The following is a 20,146-nucleotide window of genomic DNA, read 5'->3' as shown; positions in this document are numbered from 1 at the left end:
TGTGACTGTCAAGGGCCGACCTCTTGAGATACACTATTATAGATCTTGGCGCTTCCAAGAACTAAACCGTCATGGCACCGCTGTGTGCACCTGTCCCCCAGTGTTTATCCAGACAGAGTGGAAGGTTTCCTTTGACCCTCGAAAACTACTCACAACAATGGTCCCCTCTGCTCTGTATTCACCAGGGAGACCCAAGTGTTTAGCAGCCATAGCTACCATCATCCCTCCAATGCCGTGGCTCGGGCCTCTGTCCCTCTGCCCCAGGAGGAGGATCTGTTCCTGGCATCTATTTCTGTCCTTGTCAGTGTTCTCCTGTTCAATGCTGGCAGTTTATTCCCTTTCAATAGCTAATAGCTACTTATATTCAATATTCCTAGTTAAAATTGTTGGGAGGAATTCTGGTCCTCAGTTAGATGCTGAGGAAACCCTGAAAGTGGAGAGACCCAGGATGAACCGTGATGGCCTGTGACACAGAGCTGTGGCCTGGGACATGCCCTTCCTCCCTTGAGTTGCTTTTGCTTAGGCCTTTTCCCACCAAGACAGGAAAAGAAACTAAGACAAAGTTTAGGATGTTACTTTCTCATGGATCCATTGCTCTCTGTCTATGAGGTTGATGGGTGAAAGAATAGTCTAATCTTTCACAGAGAATTAGACAATAGGCTCCAGAATGACATAGCTTTCATGGCCAGTGTCTGAGTTAGGGCTACCATTGCTTATAAGGAAACACCACAATCAAAGGCACATTGTGGAGGAAAGGGTTTATTTGGCTCACACTTCCACATTGCTGCTCATCATGGAAGGAAGTCAGGAGAGGAACTCAAACAGGGCAGGAACCTGGAGGCAGGAGCTGATGCAGACATCATGGAGGGGAGCTGCTTACTGGCTTGCTTCTCATGGCTTCCTCAGCCTGCTTTCTTCTAGAACCCAGAACCACCAGCCCAGGGATGGCAGCACCCACAATGGGCTTGGCCTTCCCCCATCAATCACTAATCAAGAAAATGTCATACAGGCTTGTCTACACCCTGGTCTTGTGGAGGAATCTTCTCAGTTAAGGATCCCTCCTCTCTAGTGACTCCTGCTGGTGTCAAGTTGACATAGAACTGGCCAGTAGAGTATGTCCAGCCTTGCCTCCCCACCTGCCTCAAATTATAAACTCCTTGAAAGACCCAGTTTTTTTTTTGTTTTTTTTTGTTTTTTTTCTTCACTGAAATACGCAGGCTGTGAGAAGGTAGCTGGTGTTCTTCAAATGCCTGACACAGTTCCAGAGTCAGACTGGCCTGTTCCACTCGGGCCGGAACAAAAGCATCCTCCCCTCCCTGCAGGAGCTGATTTTATGACCAGTTTCCTGGTTCGACTGTTCTCTGAAGTTAACATAAACAGCAGTAGTGAGTGAATAGTCATGGCTTTCCTTTTTATTATCCACAGAGCTGACCCAGGAGTGAATGTAAACTTTCAAGTGATGGTGGGTCCCTTCAGAACAAAGGCGCCAATTAGCTGAAAAATGGAGGAATTTTCTTGAAAATGTCAGAAGATATTTCTTACCATCGTAAGGTCTAACCTGTAGCATATGCAATGGGAATCCGCAGCGTTGTAAGGAATTGTGCTTCTATCAAAAATGTTCGAGATACTCAGAAATAGCAAATCAGCTTAGTTTTGTGAAATGAAAATGAACAAGGGATTCTGTTCACTAAAAATACAATTCTCGATGTTACCATTTAAATTTTGACTATATATATATATAATCTTCCAATGCATGCACTTGATATACTTTAAGATGTTCTGTTTAACATTTCAATTTTTACTTCTTAGAGGTGGATCCAGCTTTCAGCTATGGATATGAACATGAGAGGTGTAGATGTGTTGTTACATTGTTTCCTTGGATACTCATCTGAGCCTTTCTGTGTGGAGCCAAGAAGCCAACATCAAATATAACACTAAGTTTGTAGGGTGTCAGAGTATGCATTTGATTATAAGAACAATTGTTTTATTACAAGGAAAAAGAAATGGGGAGTTGAAGATTTTAAATTAAATTTTTCAAATAGAAAAAGGTTAGTGGAGCCTGCTGTTGTGGAATATTAGTTGAAGATGTGTTACATTCATTTACGCTGTGGAACATTTGTTTAATGATGCAAAGATGTGTTGCATTCTTTTATGCTGCATTTGTTTAACTCTGTGAAGCTGTGTTACTTTGCCTGTCTAAAACACCTGATGGTCTAATAAAGAGCTGAATGGTCAATAAGTAGGCAGGATAAGGATAGGCAGAGAGAATATATAGTAGGAAAAAAAACCTGGGAAGAGAAGATCGGGGAGCAAGAGAAGAAGAGGACTCCAGGGACCAGTCACCCATCTACACAGGGAGCCATGAAGTAAGAAGTAAAGAAAGGTATATAGAAAGATAAAAGCCCAGAGGCAAAAGGTTGATGGGATAATATAAGTTAAGAAAAGCTAGATAGAAATAAGGCCAGGCATTCATAAGTAATAATAAGTCTCTGTGTGTATTTATTTGGGGGTTGGGTGGCAGGCACCCAAAGAGCTAAAGAGTAAAACAAATAACAACAACAACAACAACAACAACAACAAAAAGCCTGGATTAGTTTTCAATATAACAAAGAATAATCTCAAGAGTTCCTACACAGGTCATAAATGCTAAGTGTTTCAAAACAACTGAATGTTATCCTGTATTTTAAAAATGTGGGGTCTCCAGGCAGCTCTAGCAATTGCTGTAGAGCCAGAGGCAGGGCAGTCTAGAGTTGGGGTTAGCGTAGCTCTCAGTCCTCATCAGAGACGTTTCTTTGTGCACGGATGCCGACCAAAGCCCAGAGAACAATGACTGTGGAGGCTGAGTCCTGTTCCGACAGGACAAAAGCATCAGGCCTGTCCCCAGTGCTGAGTGACCACTGAGGGAGACGGCAGCGCAGGAGGATTGAAGGAGGCAGAGGAGGGAAGACTAGATAGAGCAGGACAGTGCCTGCCGGGCATGACCGAGCTGCTGCACCCATGAGCTCACAGCAGCTCTGTTTTCTGCATGGGATCAAGCCAGTCAGCATCCCAGCGTGGAAGGGTCCATAGACCCCACCTGTAGCAAGTGAACTATGGACACTGGATGACTTCTTAAGGAGGGAGAGCCAGTTTCCTTTAAGGGCATGGCTCCTGGTGGGTCCATTGGATGGTCCCATACTCATAAGGATAGGAAAAGAACAAAATGGAATGGATGAGTTATTAAACTTAAAAAAATAATGCAACTGAATCACAAATATATCAGGTACATGAAGAGACAAAAATGTGGATTAGAAACCAGGTATGTGTAAAGGGACTTGAAAGTGGGAAGAGAAGGGAAACACACTTTTTCTTCATGAAAGAGAAACATATGGTAATAGCATAATGGTCTGAGCCATAAAGATGTGTGTGCATGTTTATATTTGTGTGTTCACGTGTATGCGTGTTGTATGTGTGTGTTTGTACATGCATGAAAGCTCCTGTGTGTGGAACGGCCACACACATCACATCCTGCACCCGACAACAGATGTTGCATTTCTTATTCTGAGAGCACTTGCTTGCCATACTTCATCTCACTTGGGAAGAACGACCGGGACAAAGACTCCTAGCTTAGTCTGACTTTCTCTTCCTGTTGGAACGACAAAGTACTCTGACTAAAGCGATTTACAGGAGAAAGGGTTACTGCAGTTTTCAGTTCTGGGTGACAGTCCATCATGATGGGGACTCAGGAGATTGACACTGCTGGGCACATCACACCCAGTCAGAAGCCAGCAAGGAGTGCATGTGCTCAGATCCAGCTCTTTTTGGTTCAGTCCAGGGACCAGCCCCTAGGACAGTGCTACCCACATTTAGAGTGAGTCTTCCCACCTCCAAAAACCCACCGAAGAAAATTCCATGCAGACAACCTTTAGGGCAACCTATAAACTCCCACATACAGTCCTGCACTGAGACTCCCTGCTCAGGTCATTCCAGAGTCTGACCTTTGAAATTAACCACCACAAGCTCCAAAATACCTTGCAGTGTGGACGTCCAGCTCAGGCCATTCTACCTACAGTTAGAACTTTAGAACTCTACTAGTGAGCCAGATCCCCAGACCAACAAAAAGTTCATTTGTACAACATAAAGTGCAAGGCAAAGCTTAGAATTTCTTTCAGAAAAATAAATCAACCACACCATGGTTGCTTTTTATAATTAGGGAAGTGAAGGTGATACATTTTATAGGTGTAGAACCAACAGGGACTCTTCAAGTCAAGTGTGCAGCAGAATGCTTGGCAGATCCTGCTGGAGGCCTTGGGCACATTTACTCTCTATTTATTGAAGCTGGAAAGCCATTTAATTTCCAATTTGCCCTAAATTTTGTTCTTGATGTATTAGAGTTGGGACTCACATATATCATTTCCTCTAAATGAGATTCTTTTTAGTTCATGCCAGATGACATATGGACCAATATACATTTTATTGGCTTGTGCTATGTAACAATTTAATCTCAACAACTGTGTTTGTGCATGGTTTTACTTAGTAATAATTCTTTGTCACATTAATATTGAAAGCTTAATAAAAGTCATGTAATGGAATTGTAATGATAAAATGCCACTTCTTTCTACGTGATTAAACTTTTTGGTAACTTCTCATTTTTAAATAATTACAAATCTACTGAAAACTGAAAGGCTAGCACCAGAATGCTTCATCCCTGTTATGAGTTTAATCTCACGCCCCCTCAGAATGACATTTTGAAACTCTAACCTCAAGTACCTCATTTGGGAATATGGTCATTGGAGACAATGCTAGTTTAGAGGAAGTGATCTCAAGTAGTATGGGGCATTATCTCAAGATGCCCAGTGTCCTTAATAAGAGAGGCATTTGGATGGAGAGAGAAGCATTGGGGGACACAGAGCTGGAAAGATAGAAGCATAGCTTGGACCAATATTATTAAGAGCCAAGGCATGCCTGGTTCTCTCAGGAGCTGGAAGAGTCCCTTGACTGTGGACTTCTAGATGTGTGAAAAAGAACTATTTGTTCTTTAAATCCATACTATGTAGACTTTGTAACTATAGGAAACTAAGATGGTATCCTGTTCCTGCACAATGGACTAAATGTTTATGGCCCCTTTTCTGAATTCATATATTACAACCTAGCCCCAGGGTGGTAATATTAAGAGCTGGGACACTTTGGAGTGATTAGCTTGTAAAGCTAGAGCCTCCAAGATGAAGATCGGTATCTTTATGAAAGAGACTCAAGTCTATAGAATTGGTCAAGCTCTGGCCAGAAGAAGAAAATAATAAAAATTATTTTGTAAGATTTTTTTCTTCAGCATCTATGTATGTGCCTTCTTATGTTTATGTGCATTGTGGGAGGCAACTCCCCCTTGGAGTCCAAAGAGGTGTTGGATTCCCTGGGACTGGAGTGACAGGTGGCTGTGAGCCACTGATGTATGTGCTGGAAACCAACCAAGATCCTCTGCAAGAAAGGTAAGTGTTCTCCAGTCCTGGAGCATCTCTCTAACCCTTAAAAGATACAAATTAATGTCCCTTTAAAGATCCATAGACATGGGGAATAAAAAAAGACATTACGAACAGCATATGTCCATGTTTATAGCCGATATGAATAAACTAGTTCCCTGAAGGGCAGACTGCCCCAGACTCACGAAGATGAAGGCCAAACCTAAACCTGGTAATAATTCCTAGCCCAATCATGAAGGTGCGTTTGATTCATGGCGAATTTCATAAATCCTTTAGGAAGAAAGTGTGTCCATTCTCTCTAAACTCTTTCAGAGCACTGAAGCAGATGAAAAACTGCCACGTATTTTATTAGTCCAGCATCACTCAATGTCTAAGATAAATGAAGGCTGAAAGCCACAGGCTCTCATGAACACAGGGGTCAAATCCGCAATAGAATCTTAGCAAACTGATGAAACAATACATGAAAATAATCATACACCACTACCAAGCAGGGCTTCAGTCAGCTGTTGGTAGGGCCCTGCTACCTTTGCTTTTAAGAGGGAGGACCAGGCCTGAGAGAACCAGGCATGTCTTGGTTCACATAAACTCATGGAGGCACACAACATACACATACAAAAAAATCTTAAAAAAAAATGTGTCTTTGTCTTAACCTGGCCAGAGGTTCAGCATTTGAAAATCAATAATGCAATATCTCACACTAACAGTCCAAAAGCTAAAAAGCATACGTTCATATCAGTGGATTGATGAAGCTTTCGGCACAATCCAACATCTGTTTGTGGAGAACCAGGAAGCAGGCCCAGAGTGTGACTTCTTCTGTTTGACAAAGAGTACCTGACAGCTGACACCATAATTAATGGTAAGAAAGTGGAAAGTTCACAGTAACACCAGGCATTAGACAAGGTGTCCTTTCCCATTTTTCTTTCCCCAAATTCAGTGCGATGCCTTAGCTAACAGAATATGACATGAAATGGAGACGAGAGGTATACAGCCTGTAAAAGGAGGAATAAAACAGCATTTCCTCACTATTGAAATAAACTTTTACATAGAGAAAGTTCCAAAACCAAAACAAAGAAGAGCCTGCCTTCCCGAGTGAATGTCTGGGTCTCAGGATGGAAGGTCCCCGTGAAAACAACTTTTCTTCATTTCTCCATCCTGCAAATATGGGGATTGAAAATAAAAACTTGCTACTGTTGCTGTTAGAACCCCAGGGTAATAATTAGTTAGATTATGAACATAAAAACCGCTTATGGGACAAGAAGAGATGGAAGACTCCCAAGAAAGCTGCTCCAGTGCACAGTTGGGGAAATGGCCCATGGCAATGGGTAAAAATGCCAAGACGACAGTTGTTCCAAACTCGTCTTGAAGAATCCATAAAATCCCAGTTGGAACCCCAGAAAATTATCTGGCTAACAAATAATTGAAGCTGATGACAAACTTTTAGGGGGTTGGAAAGAAACCTAAATATCCAACACTAATTGGAGTAGAACAGTGCCAGAGGGCTGCCTTCATCCAACCACCAGACTTCCTGTCAGGAGATACAACTGAGATGTGTGATATTGCTGGAAAATGTACGAACAGATCAATATACCAGAATACAGGTCAGGGACAGACCTGCATGTATTCAGAGTCCTCACAAAAGAAAGGAAGGCTGCACAATACAGCTGAGAAAGCTGTCAACGTTAGTGCTAAGGAAACTGCAGACCAGTGCACAAAAGAACGGGATCCCAGACTCTCTCTAGCTCCTGCTCTTTCCCCCAGGGCAGGCTACACCATCCTACTGTCTTTCCCTCAAGCTGGCTGCAGAGAGCTTCTGTGAGCATGCCGCTGTCAGGAGATCTTCTGCTCACACCTTTTGCAGCTGTGAACAGCCAGGCCTGTCCCCTCCCCACCTTACTGTGAGCAGTCTCCAACACAGGCTAGGTCACACATGTGGCGCTTACCCCTCCTAAAAACCCTGTCGAAACCTTGCTCCATTCTCTGGAACTGAAGGATCCATTTCCCTTCAGGCCCCACCATGCCCACCTACAGTCTTCATAGTGCCCCTCCCAATAAAGGTCTCTTCCTAGGGGCAACTTGTCTCAGCTTCCTTTGTACAAAGTTGTAACAGACACGTCTTTCTTCACACACACACACAAAAATCATTCATACTAGATCACAGACCAGAATGTAAAGCGCAAACTTTGAAAACACTCCTCAGATAATGTAGGAGAAAATCTAGATGTCACTGAGCGGGGTGAGCATGGGATTGTTGTCTCAGGACCAAAGGCACCAGATATAGAACCAACTAGTGACAAGCTTCATTGTGAACGCCATTGAAGTCTCAATGGAAATTTTAAAATAGTTCTATGAATGAAGCTCCACTGATTGTTCAAAAGGATGGGGCTCCTCAGAGCCGAGAATCATCCAGGTTAGGATACCAAGTGCTTTGAAGAAAACTTAGAAATGGATCACTTCAAAAATTTGTCATTAGAGCCTGTCAAGATGTCTCAGCCTCTAGAGCAGTTTCTGCAGCTACAGAGTTCTGACCGGGGACTGGTCCCCAGATCCCCACAGGGTGGCTGACAACCACCTGCAGTTTCAGCTCCAAGGGATCAGCAGTCCTCTTCTGGACTCCTCACTTAAGCAAAAATAAATCTATTTTTAAAAAGAAAACAATGCTTTTATAGAAATTGATTTTTTTTTCAAGACACTGTTCTGGAACTCATTCTGCAGACCAAGCTGACTTTAAAAACTCAGAGATCCACCTGCCTCTGCCGTCCAAGTGCTGGGATTAAAGCATGTACCACCATTGCCTGGCTTAGACACTAATTTTTAAATTTTCAAATTAATCACCAGAAACAGTAAAAATAAAAAACATATAGTCTCCCTACTCAGAGTTAAACACCAGGCTTTCAATGTCTTCTGTGTCATTTAGTGTATACAGACATCATGTGAGCACACGCACTGGATACAGGCCCTCAGTAAAAGCAACCAGACACAGTGGACTTATAGTGTCATGTTCCCACCTTCACCCTAACACCTAAACCACAAGCCCTTCCCTTCCCATGGCACTAGACACTAACGCAATTCCATTACACTCCCATACAAAAGTCACCGTAACCTCCTGTTCTCACACACGCGTGTTCAGTTCGTCACCTTACAAACCACAATCTTGCACTTCATTCTCTGACCCCAAATAAAAGGTTTCCACCAGCGGGATTAACACCATGTCTGCAGCCCAACATTATTCCGCTACCCAGGGTGTTTGCCTCAGGCTTCAGTGTGGACACTTCATGAACTATCCCGTGACTTCACCCCACGGTTGCTCTGGTGCTGGGGGATGTCTTTCTGTGCGCTGTGAATATATGTTGTTCCCATTGGCTAATCAATAAGCTGCTTTGGCCCATGGCAAGGCAGCTTAGAGGCAGGCAGGGAATCCAGGGGAGAGACAGGAAGAAGAAAGGAGAGGCAAGAGAGAGGCCAGCTGCTGCTGAAGGAGAAACGAGATGCCAGCAGACGGGTAAAGCCATGGAACACGTGGCAAAACATAGATTAATAGAAATGGGTTAATTTAAGATATAAGAGCTAGTTAGCAAGAGGCCTGCCATAGACCATACAGTTTGTAAATAATATTAAGCCCCTGAGTGATTATTTTAGAAGCAGCTGCAGGACCGCGGGACTGGGCGGGACAGGAGAAACTTCTGGCTACACTCTGGTTCCATTCCAGCCACAGAGGGATCTTCATTGCCCCTCAAATACTCCCACTTCCTGCAGACTCCTCTGTATCTTCTACCCCAACCAGAACGTCTACAAGAGTCATCCTGAGCCATTTGAAATCCAGCCTTCTTAGAATTGCTTGTTTCCATTCCCTCCACACTGTCCTTACATACACCTTGCTCTGCCATAGTATTCTCAGAGTGATTATTATTCTCTAGTGTTTACTAGTTCTTTCTCTTCCTTCCTTCCTTCCTTCCTTCCTTCCTTCCTTCCTTCCTTCCTTCCTTCCTTCCTTCCTTCTTTCTTTCCTCCCTTCCTTCTTTCTTCCCTTCCTTTTTTCCTTCCTTCCTTCTACTTCTCTTCTTTCTCCCTCTTTTTTGGGGAGGGGGTAGACACAAGGTCTATCATGTAACTCTGGCCAGTCTAGAACTCACTATGCAGATCATGTGGGCCTCCAACTCACAGAGCTCTTCTTGACTCTGTCTCCTGAGTGCTGGGAATAAAGGTATGCTGACGGCAACACCAGACTTGGCTTTAACTGTGGGAAAACCTACTTGTTGTGAAACAATATTTTTGTACACAGTGAATATGTTTTGTTCTCATTGGTTTAATAAAGGGCACAATGGCCAATAACTAGGCAGGTAGAGGTTAGGCAGGCCTTGTGGACAGGAAGTGTGAGAGGGATGAAGAGGGGCAGAGTCACCAGGAGATGCAGGGAGAAGCAAGATGAAAATGCCATGTTAAAGAACTACCATGTGTAGAGCATAGATAAGAAATGTGGGTTAATTTAAGTTGTAAGAGCTAGTTAGTAACAAGCCTAAGCTATTGACTGAGCATTTATAATTGAAAATAAGTCTCTGTGTGGTTATTTGGGAGCTGGCTGGCAGGACAGAGCGATTCTACCTATAAATGGGACCCAAAGTCCAGCCATGTATATCCACATAAAACTGAAAAAACTTAACAAAAGGTCCCAAACACAAAATGGAGCTAAACATGGCTTCCTAGTCTCACAGTATCATGCCAGCCATGGTACAGAGATGCACTCTCAGCAGCTAGCCTGCAGGATGGAGCCAGCCAACAGCCACCATGCACTAGCATCATGCACTAAGCTGAGCCAGGTCTATAGCTAACATAACAGTTTAAGATTCATCTCATGCAATCAAAGAACACTACAGATGCTCAATAAATACAGATCCAGATGAAAGAGACCACTAAACAAGGTTAGAGTGTGTTTAAAAAATGTACACAGGCTGAAGAAAGAAAGGAGAAAGGACATAGACAATCATAAAAAATAGTTTAAAAAGAATAAAGTCTTAAAGAAAGAGTAAAGTAATATAAAGGGAAAAAGCTACATAAAGATGGAAAATATACTGGGATCCTGTGGGATATTGTATTGACTTTAAATTTTTTGAATGCTGATGAAGGAGTGATAGCTGCTGAGAGACACTGAATTATGGAAGCTGCAGGATTAGACCAACCTATATATTTTAAAACTGTCTTGACTTCAAAATGGAAGTCAAAAGATGTGTTGCTTTAGGGAAGAGGTTATGTATTTGTCCCAAGAATGTGGATTCATTCAGTATTGAAGAAAATCAAGTTTGATCAGCGGAGACCCCCTGGACATCCTGGCTACAGACATAAAAACTACAAGACTTGTGACATGTATTTTCATTCCTGCTCAAACACAGAAAAAATCATCTTTGACTGACTTGTGTCTGTCTGACTGACTGACATGCACACTCTATACTTGTGTTAATACGGATATGCATGTTACCTTTAAAAGTTTATGTGTTTTCAGAACAAGCAGACCAGACACCAATGAAAACAAATGGCCTAGGCGATACATCTCAGAATACATAATCTGTCTTTGTTGCAGTTTCCTGAGTTCTGCAACCAGAACATCTTTCAAGGCTGCTGGCTGACATGGTCCAGACTCATAGATACCAAAAATGACATATGACTCAGTTTCCAAGGATGCAGCATAAACAAGAGAACAGTCTAAGAAAACAATGACATTCAGAGATATTATATGTTTTCATCATTTGAGTTATACATTGTTGTTTCATGTCAGAAAAAAATAAAAAAAATTAATTCAAGATCTATTTTTTTTTTTTTTTTTTTTTTTTTTTTTTTTTTTTTAAATTTCTCTTTAGCTTTGCCTTTCTGAGCTCACTTGTAGCCAGGCTGCTCGAACTCACAGAGATCGCCTGCTCCTCCGAGTGCTGGATAAAGGCGTGCGCCACAACGCGCTCAAGATACTGAAGGAAAAAATATAATATAAAATATAGATAAAATAGATATTGAATCTATTTAAACAAAAAGCAACTATAATCTCAAAAATTTGCATGTAAGATTTCAGTTTATTGATACAAATTAAAGTTATTTTTTATATTTATGTAGCTTTATTTTTTTTATTTGTTATGTAGTCATTAAAAAGAATAAAAAAAAAAAAAGTAAATAATAATCAAATAGTAATTATATGTTAACAAAACAAATAAAAGATAATAATCCAAACACCAAAAATACAAAAAATCATAAAAAAACCTGAGCATGACAGTGAGACACATCTGCTCCTGACAGCACCAATATACTTCAAAAGAAGATGGTAGGCATCAAAGAAACTCTGTATGGGGTTTACTTTCTTTGTGGCAGAAGCTATCCACTGGGCAAAGAAACTACCCTTGCCTTGATTTCTGACAGTTATTGTCCAAACTGTCCAGTTATTGTCCAGCAGGATACAGAAGAAAGCAACTACCAAACTTTGCCAAGACAAGGTAGGACAGTCCTTCAAAATTCTCTAGTTCTCAGAAATGTCTGTTAGATATACTAGGCCTGTAGGTCAAAGATGGATGTTCCAACATTACAGAAGAACTATGGGTGACTATCCATATAACCAGATGTCCCTGTTAGGTAATATTACACCCTTCTGGGGTCTTTGATAGAGTTAAAGAGTAAATAATTAGAGTTAAAGGTTTCCTATTTATGATAAAAGGTAAATTAGGTATAAAACTTTAGACTCACAAAGATAGATAATAAAGGATTTTCTCTAAATTTGCCAAATACAAATGGACTGAATACTGTAATTCTTACTTGATAACTACTTTTATTGTATATAGTTATACTGTATTAAAGTTAGAACCTTACTTTTTAATTTGACAATAAGGGGGAAACATTGTGGCATAATCTTTTTGTACACTGTGAATAGGTGTTGCTCTTATTAGTTTAATAAAGAGTGGACTGGCCAATAGCTAGGCAGATAGAGGTTAGGCATGACTTGTGGACAGGATGGGAGAGTGAAGAAAGCAGAGTCAATGTGTTAAAGAAAGGTACTGAGCCATGTGGTTGAACTTAGATAAAAAAGAAATATGGGTTAATTTTAGTTGTAAGAGCTAGTTAGTAACAAGCCTAAGCTATTGATTGAGCATTTATAACTAGTAATAAGTCTCTGTGTGGTTATTTGGTAGCTGGCTGATGAGATAGAATATTCTGCCTACACCTATTTCTTAGGGTACCGGTGGCCATTTGCACTTCTTTCACAAATATCTGTCTAAGCACTTTCGTGATAAGTTGTGTTTTCACTGATGTTACAGGATATTTGCTATTTTGTAAATATACACCTATATCTTTGAGGTAAAATATTTTCCCCAGTTTTGCCTTATAATTTGAAGGACAAACTTCAAAGTTTGCTAAGCCTTCAAAAGTATCAAGCCAAAGGCAGGAAACTCTTTTCATAAGAGGACAAGCAAATCCTTCTAAAAATACAAAGTCAGAAGTAACTGGAGAACAGTAGTGCTAAGTCCAAAGGTCACATGAAGCAGCTAGGAACCACAGAGCTGGTCTCTTCTGCGAAAAGCCCTGCTCTTCCCAACTTGCTGTTTGTATTTGTTTGTTTGTTTTTATGTTGCTGAAATGGGAAGTTTTAGAAACAGTACTTCATGAGGGTCACTCAGAAAGCAAATCTTCATGCTAAAGACTTAAGGGAGGTGGAGAGATGGTTCAGGGGCTAAGAGCATTGGCTGCTTCTCCAGAGACCACAAGTTTGGTGCCCAGCATCCACATTAGGTAGCTCCCAACTGCAACTCCAGTCTAGGGCATAGGAAAAACTCTTCTGCTTTATTTGCCACACACGTGTGCTAGTGTGTGTGTGTGTGTGTGTGTGTGTGTGTGTGTGTGTGTGTGTGTGTTCATTCACACATGAATGAAAATAAAATAAACTTTTTGGTTTTTTTGAGAAAGCAGTCGCTCATGGTGAAAGTTTTAGATAGAGAAAGGACCAAATGAGGACAGCCCTTACCTTCCTATCTCATGACATTTGAATTGGGACATCTTATTTCAGGGCTCAGCTGAGATGCCAGAGTCCTAGGCTATGAGGGATGAGGGTGCAGTCAGAAAATTCAATGCCCAAGCCAGCAGTCAGCTCTGCCCAGTGAACAGGTTGGGAAGTTCACTCTACAGTAATCCTTTTTTTTTAAATTAATTTTTTAAAGTTTATTTTACATACCAACCACAGTTTCCCTTCCCTCCTTTCTTCCTGTTTCCTCCTCCCAACCTCTTTTTTCCTCTCCCTCATCCACTCTTCAGGAAGGGTAAGGCCTTCCATGGGAATCAACAGCACACGGCATATCAAGGTGAGGCAGGACCAAGCTGCTCCCCGCTCTACAGTGATCTCTGAGGCCTCAAGGCAGCAGGTTCTTGCATCTCTCATTTCTAGCAATCACTGCCCATGGCTTCCATTATTTATGCAGAGAGAAAATTAGACGCACGTAATTTTCTTTTGGATTCTAGACTTTTGGCAGATAATACAGCTGGTAATAGAGTTGGGTGGCCCACTTATTCATTAAGGAGCCATGCACTGAACTTTTATTATGATTAAAATGTGCTTTGAGAATTTAATGCTTACAAATTTTTCATGGCAATAAAAATTAAAAGCCTTTATTATGGATGTTTAAAAATTTATAACAGTTGAGTTATATTGGGACAGAGTTTTATAGCTCCCTCTACAAACCTTCTTAGGTCAATGGTTACTACTTGGGGAGACCATAAATATTTATGTGTGCCCTTGTTGCCATGGTAAACACCACAGTGAAGCATGAAAAAGAGGAGAAACCATCCCCGGGATTCCAAGGGGCTGGGTGTGAGTAGTATGTACAGTCAGTTATCCCAAGGACATCCCCAAACAGCCACAGGATGCCAGTTTGCTACAGTGGTAAAGGGAGGGTGGTCCTTCAGGCTGTGAGGACAGAGGTCTCAACGTGATATCCCAGACCAAAGAAGAAAACTCAGTATGGGCCAATGTGAGCACAGTTACCTAGCAGAAGATGAACATGAAAACTGGCAGAGCCCTCTGAAAGAGTTGCATCATAAACAGGAAAGAAAGTTAGAAGAGGAGCACTGGTGTGCTTGTATGGAAGAGAAATTAAAAAGGAAGGCAGACAGGACTACAGGATGGAGATGGTTTATTATAGAAGTGGGGGACAGCATAAGAGGAAGGAGAGGTGTCTGGAGGATTCCAGACTGGACTTTGCCAGCAGCCTGAGCTGTGAGCTGTGAGAGGAGACGGGGGAAGGGAGAAGGGAGAGTGAGGAGGCCAAGAGGTCAGGGACTAAGAGAGGAGTCAGGGACCAAGAGAGTGGGAGGCCAAGAAAGGGGTATATCCAGAATGGCTCAGTTATCTAGGCGAGAGCTGAAGAGTCATATTGATAGGGAAGGTAACCAGTACGGCAGTCAGGAAGTATGTACCATGAGATATCACATAATAATAAACACAATCAGTAAAAAATATCTGCATAGAATATGCAATGATATTTATATGACAAAACTACCTATTATTAAAAACCATGTTACTGAAAGGAGTTTTCATGTCTAGAGATGTGTGGAGAATGTGTCTAAATGAGGACACTCTTGACCTTCACCCTTCCTGACTTGAATCTATTGAGTTATAGATTCTTATTTCAGGGCTTATTGAGGTACCAGAGCCCCAGGCTACCAGGGAGGAGGCTACAGGAAGAATGCTAGGACTAAAGCCAACAGTCAGTTCTGCATGGTGAATGGAACTGCAAAGGGTGAGGACTGAGATAGGCTTCTGTTGGGTCTCAGGAAGTGCACCTGTCCAGAAATGACAGTCTTGGCTCAGCTCAAGCTGGACTACAGATGGACTTCTAGTAGTTAAGTAAAATATGGCATTCCTTAGGAACTTATGAAGCAAGTTCCTGTCTGCCAAAAAGGGGTCCTTTCTCTCGCCTCTGGCAGAGGGACATATGGCTCTCCATTGACATATATGCACGGTTGCATATCAAAGCCAATGCTGGCCTCCAGGTTCCTTCAGCCTCCGCTCACATGTTATATATCTTAAAGGCCACACTAGTGCCCTGGCCCTTCTCACCTCCTCCTCCACTGTGTTAGCTCCCAGGCTGTTGCAGTTCATAGGTTTCCTCTACCCAGATACCAGTTTGATCTCTATACAATGGCTACGTTTCTCCCCTGCTCCCTCTATCCCACGGTGTCTACTCTTCTCTTTCTTGCTAGTCTCTGCTGTCCTCTCACTTCTTTCTTCAACCAAGAGATGGCCCTGGCCATGTCCAGTCTGCTTCCTGTTCTCTCTACCCTGGATTCTTCCAGATGCTCTTGATGGTTCTGTCTCTCTTATCCATACTAAAACCTTCCTCCTAGGTTGAGGACACCAGGGGAACACTGTGCACAGAATCAAGTAAGTGTGGCTCATAGGGGCTCGCAGAGACTGAAGTGACAATCACAGAGTCTGGATGCATCTGAGCTAGGTCCTCTGAATATACGTTATGGGTGTGTAGCTTGGTCTTCTTGTGGGGCTCCTAACAGTGGGAGTAGGGATGTCTCTGACTCCTTTGCTCTTGGGACCCTTTTCCTCCTACTGGGTTGCCTCATCCAACTTTGATGTAAGAATATGTGCCTGGCATTACTGTAGCTTGTTATGCCCTGTTTGGTTAATAACCCTGGGAGGCCTTGTCTTTTTTGAAGGGAAACAGAGAAGGAGTGGATCTCGGGGAGGAGGAGCTGGGAAGAGAAGAGGGAGGGGAAATTGTGGTTGGGATGCAATGTATGAGAGAATAATAATAATAATAAAAAAAATCTACCTCAAAAAAACCAAACCAAAACCAAAACCTTCCCCCTAATCATGGAGTGACCATTTTGGTGTCTTCTTTACTGGCCCCTTACTTACATCTCCCAATATGTATACAAGTTATATGAATTTAATGATTTCTCTAAATATTCTGATGGGGGGCACTGGGATACTAAGAATGTCATAGTACTTGATGATCATCTCTCTGTGATGCAAATATTCATCATTTAAAACTTTATCCCTTGTATTTGGGTAGACTCTTCCAACATTCTACAATAAGCATGGTACATTTCAATGCATTATGTCTTTTGAAAATAAACAAGGAACAAAATTGTCTTTGAGGTGAAAGCCCAGAGCCCCTCTGGCATGCCCCTAGCAAGTCTCATGCCTGCTAAATGCAAAGGTGAGGGGAAATTTAGACACATTAACGATTATCTGGGGAGCTAGCTGGAATGACATTTGAATCGATTAATAGTCGGAATATAATTAAAGGTCGGCTCTCTAATTAAAAGAAATAGTTTTACAAGAAAGCCCAATGGAATGTGCTTCTGAGAAAAGGCCAAGGAATGGGGTCATGAGGTGAGGACAGGGGTGGAGGGTGGGGTGGGGTGGTCACGTGGTACAGAAATGCAGCCTGGTTCCATGTCACTTAAGCTTCACATCTAGTGAGCAGGGCGTGCCCTCTGCGGGAAGCTTTGTGTGCAACACACGTAGGTGCTTGGTAAATGTTTATTGACTAAAGCCTTGCATGAAACCAGCCAGTGCCCCGAGCTCATTAATCATTCATTTAATTATTGTGCAAAAGCAGCCTGCTTACTTTGTTAAATGAATGTTTGGCTGATCTGGAGTCCATACCTGCCTTGAGAAAACACAGCCCTTTCCAGATTTACAAACAAATCAAGGGTTTAGGAAGTTGACATTTTCTGTCCCTCTAATGGCCCAAATATATGATTTCTCTCTGGTGTCTTAAGATGCCAGCACCTATGTGCCATGTTCTTCCTTTGGTTAAACGTCATGGCTCAGGGTAGGGACACTTATCGCCAAGCCTGAAGACCCGAGTTCCATCCCAGGAATACACACAGGGGAAGAAGAAGACCCACAGCTCCATGTTGTCCCCTGACCTCCAAATGCATACCACGGCACACTCATGTACACACACACACACACACACACACACACACACACACACACACACACAGTAACTCAATACTCAAAGAGTTTTTAAAAAGTATCTTGCGCTATCTTAACCTTCCACTCAATAATGTTTACATCCGTAAGCAAAAGAAACCACAAAAAGTTTAGTCTGGTCTTTACCCTTGCGGGAGGAATGTGGTTTGCAGTTTTCTCCATCTTTGCCTGTGTCTGACTGGTTAACAACTCCTCCCAGAAACACAGCCCGGAGGGATCCTCACAGCGTTTCCCTTTGCCTTTCCAGAGAACACAGCACTGGCTTTTACAAACCTGGCTTCTTTCCTCCATCTTCACAGCCTCCAGCTTCCCTAAAGATCATTTATAATTGGCTTACTTTTCAGATGCTCTTTCTGTTTTTAGAGTCCACATTTCCTGGGTTGATCTGATTTCCTGCTGGCTTCTGTTGCCGTCACAGGCAAATACGACTGAGTTCCAGCACCAGCTGCTCCTGGGCTTCTCCAGGCAGAGCCTCTAGGAACCCAGTGCTAACACATCCTATAAGACACGATGGCCCTTCTCTTATTGATTCACTGCTGCTGTTTACTTTTGTGGTAAATGGTGCCAGTCCTCTGGGTTTCTACAAAACACTCTGTTGGAATAATTAGGTGTGTGTGTATACAAACATATGTGTGTATTTGTATGTATGTATGTATGTATGTATATTTCTTATTTCTTGTTGTGGGGAGTGGGGCAAGCATGCTACTGTGTGTGTGTGTGTGTGTGTGTGTGTGTGTGTGTGTGTGTGTGTGTGTGTGTGTTTAGGTCAGAAGACAACTAGTGGGATTAAGTTTTCTCCTTCCACTATTTCCACCATGAGGGGTCTTGGGGATCAAACTCAGGTCATCAGTCTTGGTGGCAAGTTCCTTTACTCACTGAGCCACCTCTCCTAATTCCTGGGTGTGGAATGCATTCTTAAATGCAAACACGAAGGCCATTGATGAGACTGTAGATCTCGTCTTCAGAACACACCACCTCTGTGCCCTCCACTCCCATCACTGTCTCTCACAGAGACGACCATCTCTTTGTCCACGATGCCATCCATGTTGGATGTGGTGTTCTCCTACAAGGCACATCCTCTGAGGTCTCCCTCCATACTGTGGCCCAGAGCTACCTGCCCAGCCCAGGAGCAGAATCTAAGCTACAGCTTCAGCGGGTTCTTTATTTAGTCCACTACAATCAAAAGCCCTGATACTGAATAGCATGCAAACCATTTGTGGAAATACTTTAGTGCATTAAATACTAATAAATGAATCAGTGCACCACACGGATGACCCACGGTTAAATGCAGAAACCATATTTCCCAGTTTCTGTCAGACTCTCTGAAGTAAGCAGTGTCCAACTTACCGGAAGTTTCAATAAAGAATGTGTTACATAATTCATTTTTTGCAGTGCTGGGTTTGAACCTATGGCCTTTCACATATTAGGTAAATGGTGTTCCTGCTATGCACCAATCACTTTCATTTAAATTTTAGTATGCGTCAGGGTTTTAAGTTGTCCTGGGGATGACAGCCTTCCCTGCAACAACTGAGTAACTCGTATTACCCAATTCCCGAATCCTGAATTCACCTGTACACTTCAAGCTCTTTTTGGGTTCACCTACCCGCTATTCTCAGGTGAGGATGCATAAATGCTTTAACAATACTAGGTGAGATTCAAGATGCTTACACTTTACAAGACAGTTTACTTACAGTACAATATATATACACACTCATGAGCATCAGGCGTCAGTAGGAGGAATTCAGCAGTTACAGAAATGGGGGGGGGCAGTGATATGCTGGGGACAATGTGAGCCTCGAGATCCTCAGTCCTCATGATCCCTGACCTGAGATCTTCCTGGTGTCAACACCTGGGAATAATGCTGCTCTCACCTGGAAAGGAGACTGAGTCATGTTCCCAGGGACTGCCATGCTGTGTCTATAGTGGCTGTGAGGACACTCCATCCTGCAGACTCCATATATCTTCACTGATTGCAACTCTACGGTATTTGACCATAATTTATTTTCTCTACCTATTACCCTCTGCGCAGATGGTCAGAGGAAAATAGCCTATCAATTGAGGGCCCTTTATCCTCTCACAGGCAACCTTGTTGCATCAGCTTTACACTACATTTTGTAGCACACTGTCGAGAGGTTTAAGACCTCCCTGGCCACGCTACATGATACCCTTGCTTACTCTCCCAGCGACGTAGCCCTGGGTCATATCTTTATGCTGGGAGGCACTAGGGTAGGATGGAGATCTGCTTGTTCCCATGCTCTGGGCAGGACTGTGTTGGCAATGAGCTCAAGGCATAGTCAGTAAGGTGTCAGTGGGATACTCATCCCGAAGATGCCCTGACATCCTCCTCTGTGTTATTGCTCTTGTCCTGCGGTTTTGTTATCACAGACAAGTGGGCGCAGTCTCCCATGATGAGGGAGTGTTCACAGATGCTTAGGAACTGAGGAGGCAGCTGCAGGATTCTGCTGGCTGATTCTGAGGAACAGGCTGGAGATGAGCCAGCTCTTTGTGTGTGAGGACAACTGCGCTGGACCATCTCATAGCCACCTTGACTTCTGTCTTATGTGTCCTTGCAAATCTATCTTGACTTCTGCCACCAACTGAATGGTCACATTGATGACAGCGTCCAGTGGCTCCTCACTTCTGTTTCTTGTATACATTCAAATTACAGACTTACTACAGATCTGATTCTTCTTAGCTGCAGAAAATTCAT

At 42.6% G+C, this 20,146-nt stretch overlaps 1 protein-coding gene across 2 annotated transcripts in view; it reads right to left on the bottom strand.

Moving 5' to 3' along the window:
- Positions 1-20,146, bottom strand: part of Myo16 (myosin XVI) — a 485,099-nt gene that overhangs the window by 282,876 nt on the left and 182,077 nt on the right. The gene's annotated exons all lie outside the window — the stretch shown is intronic.

This window comes from Peromyscus leucopus, chromosome 17, assembly GCF_004664715.2.
Source record: "Peromyscus leucopus breed LL Stock chromosome 17, UCI_PerLeu_2.1, whole genome shotgun sequence".
NCBI lineage: Eukaryota > Metazoa > Chordata > Mammalia > Rodentia > Cricetidae > Peromyscus > Peromyscus leucopus.
Note: the sequence above shows the minus strand (reverse complement) of the source record. Positions and strands in the feature narration are given on the sequence as shown.